Source organism: Lepeophtheirus salmonis, chromosome 1 (assembly GCF_016086655.4).
Source record: "Lepeophtheirus salmonis chromosome 1, UVic_Lsal_1.4, whole genome shotgun sequence".
NCBI classification, from domain to species: domain Eukaryota; kingdom Metazoa; phylum Arthropoda; class Copepoda; order Siphonostomatoida; family Caligidae; genus Lepeophtheirus; species Lepeophtheirus salmonis.
The window spans coordinates 5,160,186-5,172,017 of record NC_052131.2 but is presented as its reverse complement, the minus strand read 5'-3'; the positions used below and the strand labels follow the sequence as shown (position 1 = coordinate 5,172,017).

The window sequence follows — 11,832 nt, the reverse complement described above, 5'->3', positions numbered from 1 at the left end:
GCAGGTTTATATATATATACTTTTTCTGAGCTCTCTTGCTTACGTGCAAGTCGAGAAAAGTACACTTGAACGTGATCGACGAATTTCCATTCGCACACTCCAAGCAGTTTGGTGTCTCCAAGACGACCATCTATGCTGTTAGCAATTCGAAAACGTTGGAGAGGAAGAAGGGCTCTGCCAAAAAGGCCAAAGTGGATCCGAAGGAGTTAAAGAAAACAACCCGGCCAATGCCCTCAAGTCCATAAGAGCCCATGCAAGAGATCTCAGGGATCCACATCAGACTTTTGAGGATAGAGAGGCCACTTTTGACGACACAAGAAATGAAAGAAACACATCTCATTTGTTACAAAACTCTATTGAATAAGTCTTTTGAACTCTTTTTGACACTTTCACCCCCCTACAACCTTGATGCCAACCTCCTCGACTACGCCTTTTGGGTGCATGTCGTAGGAAGGCCTGCAGTGTTCTTCATCCGACACCAAGGTCCTCAAAGTCACTGTCAGCCAGCACTGGGACCCCATGACCGAGGACTACATCCACAGCAGTTTATAGGCCTGAGAGCTCAAACACACATCTATTTATAGTACTAATTTAGAATTTACAATTCTAATCATGTGACCATGTCATATATTTTGTTTACAAAAGTTGTCATGTCAGGATTTTAATATTTTGTTTTAGGAAGGGTGCAAAGTTTTCTCGCCATTTTATGTATAACTCCGAATAGACGGTACTTGTTGATTCCATTGTATTACTTTGTATGTTCAACTTAACCTAAGACAATTCATCTTCTTTTTGATCAAAGACACTCACTCCATATTCCTTTGTAATGGTTTAGCCTATGAGTATACATAATATAGTAGTTTGCATGCATAATCATTAAATTAAGGAACCTGATAGGCCTGTTTTTTTATTTATTTTTCTTCTAATATACATACTGTTGATACTTACCATTTATTCCAAGGGAAGGATGATTTTACAAAAATAGGAAAAATACATAATATAAATGTTTTCGTCCCATTAAATTATTACCTACTGTTGTTCTGCTTTTAAAATATGGTAGTCATGGTTAGGCAGAGCACAATCCACTCAAGAAATCATGAGCGCTCTCCGGCTCCACTCAGTTACTTATTTTGTGAGCGCGCTCTCGCTCGTTTTTTAAAGCAATGGCGCTTAATTTTTATATATTAATCATTACAAAAAATGAAGAGAACTAAGGTTAAGGAATAAATAAAACTTAAGATCTAAAATTATATTTAAAATAAATAAAAAATCCCCCTGAAATGATTAAATATTTGAATCATTGACAAAAGTTTTTTGTTTTTTTTCTTCAAAGTTTTCATCTTATAAACTATGGCATCTATTCTTAAATAATTAACTTCTTTTAGAAAATACTCTCTCAACACTAGCTGAGATAATTCCGCTACAACTAATCGATGACATCATCTTGTATTTGACACGTTATGAAAAATAAACTGAAGATGACGATATTGATTATTTGTAAACGTTAGACTTACTAATATCTTTTTTAGATCGTATTGTTATGATTATTTTCCTACGTACTAACAAACCTTAACCACCTAAAGTGTCTCATCAACCTACCTCCAACACCGACTTAGTCCGAAGCCAAACATTTTCTATCCCGATCCAGCTCTAGTTTATAGTGATCATATGAGATATTATGTCATCTCTCAAAGATATCATATTTTGATTACATTCTCTCATGTATTTGCACACTCACCGTTATTTGGACAATATCCTGGCCATGGTACATATTATAGAGACATAAATAAAAGCTATATCCCGATGCATGTAATAGTATCAGATGGCAGCCTGCTTATAATACAGGAATATTATTATCAGGGATTAAAAAAAAAAAAAAATCTCTCCGTATTTGGAAATTGAAAATATTTTTTTTATTTGCCAAAGCTATCACCATGATTCTTTTATTCTTGAGGAGAGAACAATAAGTATACAAAATAAATTCAAAGATAAAAATATTGGAAAAATTAGGTCCTCATAAATAGTGCATACCTTTGAAAGACCTTCGAAATTGAGTAAGCTATTTATAATTGTTTGCATTAAAACACTTTCAAGAGTAAGACATTCAACTCATATTTCATAAAAAAATGGCATATGTGCAAAAAATTCCTCTGAAAACATTATTCTAAATGAAAAAAAAGGCCCTGCCCTAACCAAGCTTCAAAACTGATTTCACCAATTTTTTGTAAGAACTTGAACCTGCTCATATTCAATATTTTTTGCATACATGCCATTTTTTATTTATTATAAGTTGAAGCTCTTTTTCTTGAAAGTATTTTTATCCTTTAAAAAATGAAATCAGATTATTTTAAATGGAGTTATGGATTGCTCATGTTCGATGGGATATCTATATCCGGACCAAAAATTATCAAAATAGGTAATGGCAGAAAAGTGTGTACACTTGTCATTAGTGGTGTGTCGGTCCTTATGTATTCGGTCATGTCCAGTCTTATGACCGGTCCTTGGAATTTTTCATAAAAATATCCATGGTTTATTAAGACAAATAAGATATGTAGTAAGATTATTTCACATATCATGCAAATATATTTTATTATTATTATACAATACCTTTAATACGAACATTTTGAATAAGTTATATAATTTAATCGATTATATAACAAAATAATGAAAAAAACCCAGGAAAACACGCTCATTGATGTGACGGGAGATCGATTTTATCTTCTGTAAGGACCGACAAATGGGACCGTACTGTGGTCTTGAATAAGAACCGACACAACACTAATTGTCATGGAATGACCCAACACCTTTAAAAAAAAAACACTGCTCAGGTTACAAACAACAACGCAACTCGTACACTAAGAAATGCTTATGATTTACAAACTAAGTAGTTCCAAATTACTCGATTCTATTCATAACCCATCCCTATTATTTATGAACGAATCTACATACTTTGTGACTCATTTGAAGGAGAAAGTATTATAATGTACTACAAAGAGTCTATACATTAATAGGCAGTTATATTTAGTTACATATATTCAAATTATGGGGTTGAGCGTGCTTTCCTTTCCTCTTCTTTCATGATGCAATCTGTTGCAATTATTAATATATCATATTCACACATTAAAAGAAAATGTGTTAACCTGTCCTTTCAGAGTTGTTGGTTATCAATGAGATGAGATGAAAGACGTACTCAGATCCATCAGACATCTTTTGTTTCTATTTTTATAACAATATTGTAGAGGGTTGATCTGTTTCAGTGGTACACATTTTATTATTCGTCTTCAGAACAAATTATCCAGTTGTCAGCAGAAGCGAAACGATTTTCGTGGACAGGAAGGAGTGGCTCAATACAGATGCTGACATCGAACTTTTGTATAAGAAATTGCTACTTTGGCCCAGATAAAAGTTCGGGGAAATCTTTGTTTTCTCTCGAGGTGGAGCTAAATATTATCGTGCTGTTAAGACCCAGACCTTACTGAGAGACAACTTTCCGTACATTTGGGACCACAACATGTGGCCAACCTCCTCTCCAGACGCAACCCCTTGGGCTAATATATCGAGGCGAGTCTGGATTGGGCGCGCTACTCTTCAGAAAAGTTTTCCAGTATCTTCAGCCTTCCATCAAAAAGGAGTGGGCCAAGCTCTAGATTGACTACATAGTCAAGGATGACAATGGTTTTAGGCCTCGTATTGAGACTATTATTAGAGCTAAGGGCTCACATATTGTTTGAAAGTTGTTCGGAGCTCTATTTTCAGCTGGTTTTGTTAAATAAATGTCCTCACAAAACCCTCTGTTTATATTTTACTCCTGTAAAATTGAAAAAATAAATAATATGTGTACCAATAGAAAAGGTCAACGCTGTGTATGACATTCCAGGTAATTTTTCCTTCCTTCCTTTCTAACTGGTTTGTTTCAATAAAGACAATGAAAGAGTAATGACTGGAGGTGCTGCTCTGCCTTACATACATATGTATTAATAAGAAACTGGTTGAAATTGTTTATATTATTGTTGTAGGCTCTTTCATTAGCAAAGAGGAAAAACAATCCAATTCAATGATTTTTTTGTTCATTGTATGTACCTGTTTTGTCATTTTAATATGTATACTTATAACTGTTATAAGTTTCAAGTTTTTACTTCCCTTCTACGGAGTTGATTAAGATGTACTCAAGGTTTCGGATCTCATTCCTCTGAGTGGAGGGTGAGTTTCTTAAGAGTTTTTCTTTAGAGAGGTATCTTAATTGACTCAAATTCAATTCAAGTTATTTTTTGTTGGGGGCTTTTCTGAGTAAAGGAATTGAGCTCTTTAACTAATTTTGTATTAATTTTCCTTACTTTTTGATGTTGGATTTGGTTTTAGAGGTTTCGAGATACAAACGAATATAAAGATATAGATAATTTGTATAGTTCCGTCTTTTCATTATCTGTTTGCTAATGGGTAGCTGTGAACAATTCGGAACGAGGATTATTGTTAAATGATAATTCTATAATTGGGAACAATTGGGCAACTGCTACCAACTGATTTTGGGCCTTTTTTCTGTTTTTTTAATTTTGCTTCTTTACTTCTAATCAGTGTTCTGAAAATTGATTGGTTCGCTCTTTTTAATCTGTGAACAGTTATCTATTACTATTGAATAGAAATTGGGCATGAGCGTTGTTTAATATATTAGTTTGTAAATAAGGCACAGAGAGTGGCGCTGTATTTCGACAAAATAATACAACTACTGGAATTATCATTATTACATTCGATGATTTAAAAAAAAAAAAAATCCTGATGCTGATTCTAATGCGATTCTAGTAAAAATTCCCGATTCCAATACTAATTCTAATTCTTTAATATTTTAAATAAAGGTTAAAAAGTACCATTTCGCTATCAACGGAGTTCACATGATGAGAGGGGTTGTTTTCTTGGATTTTTTTCGAACAAAAATCTGAAAATTAAAATTTTTCGGAAAAATATTTGAAAAATTCCATTTAGAGAAGAAATTCAAATATAATGATATTTTTATGCAAAAATTCACAACTATTCTCAAAAACATAATAATTTAAAAGTTCAATTTCTAATATATAAATTCTTGAAAAACAAAAATCTAATATTAAATTTTTCTGGAGAAAAATTTCAAAAATACATCGTTACTTACAGATAATTGAAAAATTGAATTCAATTTCAAATATTAAATTTTTTAATAAAAACCTAAAGTTCCTTAATTTTGGGGAGGGGTAAAATAGCCCCCCGACTATTTTGCAAGGATTAAGTATAGGTAAGTCTTATAGTATTACGATTTTTCTATTTGACTTAAGAATAATTTTTGAAGTCCATATATATAAAGTATATTTCCTTCTCTAGGAATGACAGGGGAGCGAACTATATATATCTATATTTGAAAATACGTAGCTCAATGAACAACGTGCAGGATAGAAATAATTATCCTGAACTCAAAGTGTGTAAGTTCACATATATGTATATGAATTGATATAAGTATGGAGTAGTTACGTCTAAGCTTGCTCTAGAAAAATAGAGAGTAAAGCCGAGGACTTATCGTTTATATTATGAAAGCAAAATAAGTATTTTAGACAACTCCTAATTAGCCTGTTACTACCGCTATTATTTAACAAAATTAATTAAATATCTATTTGCATGGCCGTCTTTCTTGGTAGTATAGATTAGATGAAGCAGAAAGTGGAAGGATTTAAGTGTTAATGTAATATTGTAGGCGTGTGCATATAGCATCGAATATTCCTTTTTCTGTTTGTTTTTGTTATATCTCTCTGATGTTTATCATAATCCATATGCAGCATTTACAGTTTAGATTTCAATAAAACATAAAAGCTGGTATTTAAAAAGGAATTAGCTCTTGCTGGCGTTTTGTATGTAGTTTTGCAGTTTTGTTAGTGAGTGCTCTAGAGGCTAAAGCATTCATCAGTCATTCCAACAAATTCTATTTTTCCCCCTCAAGTTTTGGACACATTTTGATGCTCTTGATTAGTTTTACCCCCTTATTCTCAATCCTATTTTGTAATCAATTGTAGCTTTTACCGGGAAATGAAATAGGTATATTAGCCCAAGCAATTCCAGGAAAACGAGATCCTATGAAAGAAACCTTAGTATTCACCTAATAGCTGAGGAAACTCAATGAAAATTACTATGAATTATCTTATTTCTTTGATGAATAATAATCATAATTATTATTTGATTATATGCTGACATAGTACAGTGATATGATATTAAATAATATGGCAATTGTATATTTATTAATCTGTTTATCTATTACGTAATTCGTAGAGTGCTTTTATTTATTGTCGTACTCATTTTGTGAGGCTTTTTACTATGTCAAACAATGTTTGTATGTGTACAAGGTGGTCGAGATTTAATTCAGAAAAGCTTAGAACGAACATACTAGATGATGGAGTAGAACCCTAATTTTATAAATATGTGAAAGCTACTATTAATGACGTTCAATTATTCATAATGTGACTCCCCTCTCTTGATAACCTGGGCCACACCGTGTTGGAACTTTGTCAGGCTCGGACGACCTAGTCCGGATCCAACTTTGCCATTGTAGGGCCTTCACAGCCCCTACAGATGAATGATGCCTCATTCTCGACTCCTTTCAGGAGATAGAAATCGTATGGGTTCTGGCGCTGGCTGTTTGCAGGTTCCGGCCTCCAAAAGTGAGGAAATTTTGTGTCCAAGACATCCTGCACTTCTTTTCCCTTGTAGCCAGTGCATTGTTTTGCTGGAAGGTATTTTTTTATCCTTGGGATACTCCATCCATCCAGGAAATGTAAATTAAAAGTACTAAACTCAGAACCTGCAAAATGGTAAAACTGGATCCATGCACGTCGCCCAGTCATGCCAAAACTTCTCTTGCTGTTTGGACGAGGTTATCAGGAAAGGTTGTTCTGGTTGTGAATAATGGAATTTCATTAAAAGTTCCCCCCATGTAGTTTGTTCGTTATAAGTATTTAAAAAATTTCCCAGTTTATCTGAACCACCCTGTATATATTATTTTATGTGTTGGTTAACCTCTTGTATGTCGGAATATACAGAATACTTGTATATAATAAGAGCAAGACTATGTTTCCTATGATTAATCATACATAGGAAAGTTATCACAATAGAGTTAGGTGAACATTCGACTCACTCACTTCCTTCCCCTAATGTGTAGTAGATATTGGCGTACAATATTAAGTATAGGGGTTGTTGTGTTGCTTGCTTTCTTTCCCTTCCCACCCAGACGACGACGTCTAAATCCAAAGAAGATCAAGGACAGTATATAGTCAGTCAAACTTGCAGTATATAGGTTATGCTAGAAACCTAGTTTCAGGTATTATATGATTAGAGTTGTAGATTCTAAGCATTTATTTGCTATTTTTTTTGTAATTGGCACTTTGAGAAGTGTTTTATTTTTATTTTCCATAGCTGTTATCATTATTCATTCATTCTTAAAGAGGGAACATATAAGTAGTAAGTCCTTGTGCTCAGGAAGGACTGTGAGTAACACGGAGGATTTGTTGGGAGATATTAGTTCAATTTTTGGTGGAGGAACAGGCAAAAATCGACTATGCCTCATTGCCTTATTGATCTTCCCGATTGTCGGTATCATTTTGAAAAAATTTCTAAAATTCTGAGATATTTACAAAAAAATTTAATTATTTTGATTAAAATTTCAAAAATACAAAGCCATTCTCAAAATTTATTAAATTTCAAAAATCCGAAAATTAAATTTTTTGGAGTTTTTATTTTATTTTTAATTCTCATCATTTCTCTTTAAATTAATTTTTTGAGAAATAAAAAATTGAAATATTAAATTTTCTACTTAAAAAACAAAGATTCCAGCACAGCCCCTTCGGACGCCCCTGTTGTTTTTTTCATCTTTGAGCCATGTAAATTAAACAGTACACAAAATCATTGCCTTCAAACTTTTTATTCTTCAACGAATACTCATTACTCCAGTCAGTTTCAAAGCCCAGAACTGTTTAATTTCCCACACCATTCATATTTACTGTGTAAACGTTGAATACATCGGCCCCCATATTTGATGACTTTTTAGGGCAGCTAGCTTAACGCCCCTAACTATGAGTATCCAAATACTTTCAGTTTTACAAAATTTAATTAATTAATTAAACATTGCGATCCCCCATTTTGAGGCCATAAGAGACCACAAATCAAATACTGACAAAAACAGAAATTGTTAAAAATATTCTCAGCTTACGTTTTTTTTGACTTTTTTAGTATAAGATATTTTAGTCTTTAACAGCCTTCCTCGAGTGATTCTTAGGAGGTCCATTAAATTTATAAGTACCCAGCTCTTCATTATTAAAAAACCATGGTTAATTAGTAATAATAAAAAAAAGATCATATTTTTATTTTACCCAGTTACAAATAGCGCCAAATTACAGACTGATTTATTTGTTCGTTTTCAACTTTACCACGAAGAACAAAACTATCATACATGCCAATAAGGTTTTATTAATAAAGAAATAAATTCAGCCGAAGTGATCTTACGGCCAATAAACTAGCAGGGGTTGTCGTTTTAGTTCTTTCATTTCTTTTTTTTCCTTTTTTATATCTAATAAATAGGAATAACTAATCTCTCAACTCTTTAGAAAATCAAAATTATATGTTTGTGCTACCGGGTGGTTCATTGAAATATGAACAATTACTAATTCAATCATTAATGAAGTTTGAGTGATTGAAATTAATTCATATTTCGATATATTAAAGCATTAATATTTCGTAATTAAAAAAAGAAGCTAAGCTCTTTAGCTTACGTACAAGTCGATAAAATGTTACTTGAACGTGATTGACGAATTTACATACTCGCACTCCAAGTAGTTGTGGGTCTGCAGGACAACCGTCTACGTTGTGAGCAAGTCCAAAACGTTGAAGAGGAAGAAGGGCTTAATCAAAAACTCCATACAGAATCGGAGGAGTTACAGAAAACAGCCCAGGCCAATACCCTCAAGTCCATAAGGGAGAAATGATATCTCGGAGTTTCGCACCAGAATGTCCAGATCACCTTCAAAAAAGTGGGTGGGAAAAGGGAAGAGCCCACTTTTGACAACAGCAATGAAGGAAACCCATCTTTTCCGTTACAAGACTCTTTTGAAAATGTCATAGGAACTCTTTTTTGATAATTATGGTGCCCCTATAGCCCTGATAGCAACCTCCTGACTACACTTTTTGTGTGCAAGTCGAGAAGAAGGCCTGCTGTGTCCGTCATACAAACACTGTGCCCTTCAAAGCCACTATCAGCCAGTACTGGGACTCCATGACAGAGGACTACATCTGCAGTGGGTGCCAGACCTTCCACTGCTGCCTGGATGCCATCATTAGTGGCAAGGGCGGCTTTATTACTGATTAAGAGAGCCTAGACACACATCTACTTATAGTATTAGTTTTGTCAAAATTCTATTGTTAATTAATAAATTATATCTTGTTGAAGTTTAAAATTCAAAGTGTTTAGATTTTAATGGATCCCTTGGTATTAAACCTTAAGAAACACTTTTAAGCTTTAAACTCTCTTTATATATGTATTATGAAATTATAACATGATCACACCCTCAAGGTAACATAAGCCAAAAATAGAAAATAGATAAATTAAGTATTACAATTAAGGATCTGGCTATTCAGACTTGCCTCAATTTAATCTGACCTGTTTGTTGATATAAATGTATATAAAGCAAAAAGGGATCCACATCCCTTTTGCTCTATATAAAGTACACAGGTATGCATATTGAATATTTGAATATAATAAAAGTGATTGACTCATGATATCACATATTATGTAAGTGTTCCTTTTATCAAGGAAATACTTTTTGTAAGAGTATGATTGGAGCTAGTCGGATTGTAGAGGTACGCATGACATGAAACCTCTCCCTCCCCTTTCATTCTCCTCTCGCACTGACTCTCACTGAGTCATTTTCTTTCCTTGTCAAGAATATGTTGCTTTTATCAGAAGAGGAAAAGTACTATTTTATATTTATACTATACTAATTAAATAAGGCCAAGGACACAGATCTCCCCCAGGGAGTCTAAATTTAATATTTGTTATTTTTCAAAAAAAAAAAAAAAAAAAAAAAAAATAACCAGGCAATAGTATCATAGAATCCATGTTTTCCCAGGAAATTATTTTTGAGTGGGATTCCGGAGGGTAAAAAAAAATAGGGTTAGCCCAGTGGACAAAGCACCTTAGAGATATATCTGGAGCACTTGAACTCAATGTGCGTAGTATATTGAAATAATGCTCCAATGGAAGAGAGACCAGTTTTTTGTAGTTGCTACCAAGGTTATACCATAGCGCGTGTACGACTGATGTTTGACTTCCACCACGCTTTTAATATTGACGTCATAGTAGATGAGTGGTTGTGCGTTTGTTCAAAATCTGTTTTCTTCCCCAGCGGTCCGTACTATATATCAAATTGAACATTATACTAATAGTGACGTCATAGACTTTGAGTGGTTGTGTATTCTGTTAAAATCTGCCTATCTTACGCAGCAGTCGGTAGAATACATCAAATTAAAAATTATAGCAATCCCGATTACATGATGGTCTAACCTTGTATTTCTATTAACCTTGGTTGCTACCTAAATTTAGATAGATATATATATTTTTTAAATTTCTAAAGCTGTTCTCATTATTATTTTCATTCTTGAAGAGAGAACACATTGTACGTATAAACTATAAAGTGTAACCACGATGTGTTTGTTCATAAATGACAGAGAGTACCGCTGATGAGTTATAAGTATAAGCGTTTATTGAACTCGATTTATAATTGAAACGTCTGGTTTATTTTTTTTTTTTCAATGGGAGACAAATCAAGACTGTTGGCAGGCCATGTGCCTTTGCCCCAGAAAGAATCCAAGTAGTCTGAACACAACTTTTAGTGCCTTTTTGGAGTGGTGAGCAGAAGGCACCATCCTGCTGGAAAATGGCTCTTGATGTGACAGACAACATTTTCCGCTTCAAAGGAGGTCCAGTTTCTTCAGTACGAGACAAAGCTGACATCAGAGACTTGCTAAGGATTTCTGTTACGTAGTACTCGGCCGTCACAGTTTGTTTTCGTGGAATCTGACACTGCCTGGTGGCTGATAACCGCCCAAACCTGAATTTTCAAAGGAAATTTCACAATTTGAGTGAGTTTCACATCTCCCTTTTCTCTTGCCAAACCCGATCAGTTTGGGGATTTGGAGCACGAAATAGCTCAAATTGACTTTCATCACTCAAGAGGATACATTTCCAGTCATCTACAGTCCAGTGTTTCCACTCACGACAGAATTGAAGCCGGACCTTCCTTTGATTTTCTGAAAGTTTGAGATGCAGACGAGGTTTGTATGGTAAAGCATTCAATGAGTGCCTCAGATAGTTGTAGACAGATGACTTGGATATTAGATAGCCCTTTGAAGTCAATCTGCTGAAAGTTTCCTTGTGGATTGCCTCTTTGGTTAAAAATTTTGAAATCACCAGTCTGCGCACGAGGAGAAAGTGGAAGGTGTATTACTGAATTAATATCTTAGTTAATATGAACTGCTTTTTTAAGCCTGGGGAGGAGAGTGGAGAAAATTGAATTGCTCCTATAAAGAGGAGAACCAAAGTTGTACTGTAAATATTTAATCGAAGACGATATTGCCAAGAAATAGTTTTTTTTTCTTTTATCGTTGCAAACAATGGTTTTTCTCTACTTATAACCCATCCATAATAGTAATATATATTATTGTTACTTTTTTTTTAAAATAAAACTATTCCTTCATCCTGTTTTCCTTTAGCTAATATTAGACAGAAACTTTTATTTCCCCTTTCTTGCTGACTATACATAGAAAAAAAAAGAA

The 11,832-nt window shown here is 33.7% G+C and overlaps 1 protein-coding gene and 1 long non-coding RNA gene across 4 annotated transcripts in view; one reads left to right on the top strand and one right to left on the bottom strand.

Moving 5' to 3' along the window:
• The window catches only part of LOC121114820 (uncharacterized), a 50,898-nt gene that overhangs the window by 28,543 nt on the left and 10,523 nt on the right, over positions 1-11,832 (top strand). The gene's annotated exons all lie outside the window — the stretch shown is intronic.
• Positions 605-1,073, bottom strand: LOC121114843 (uncharacterized). The gene is made up of 2 exons (XR_005863355.2): positions 949-1,073; positions 605-836 (listed from the first exon to the last, which is right to left on the bottom strand). It is a non-coding gene; the product is annotated as an uncharacterized lncRNA (long non-coding RNA).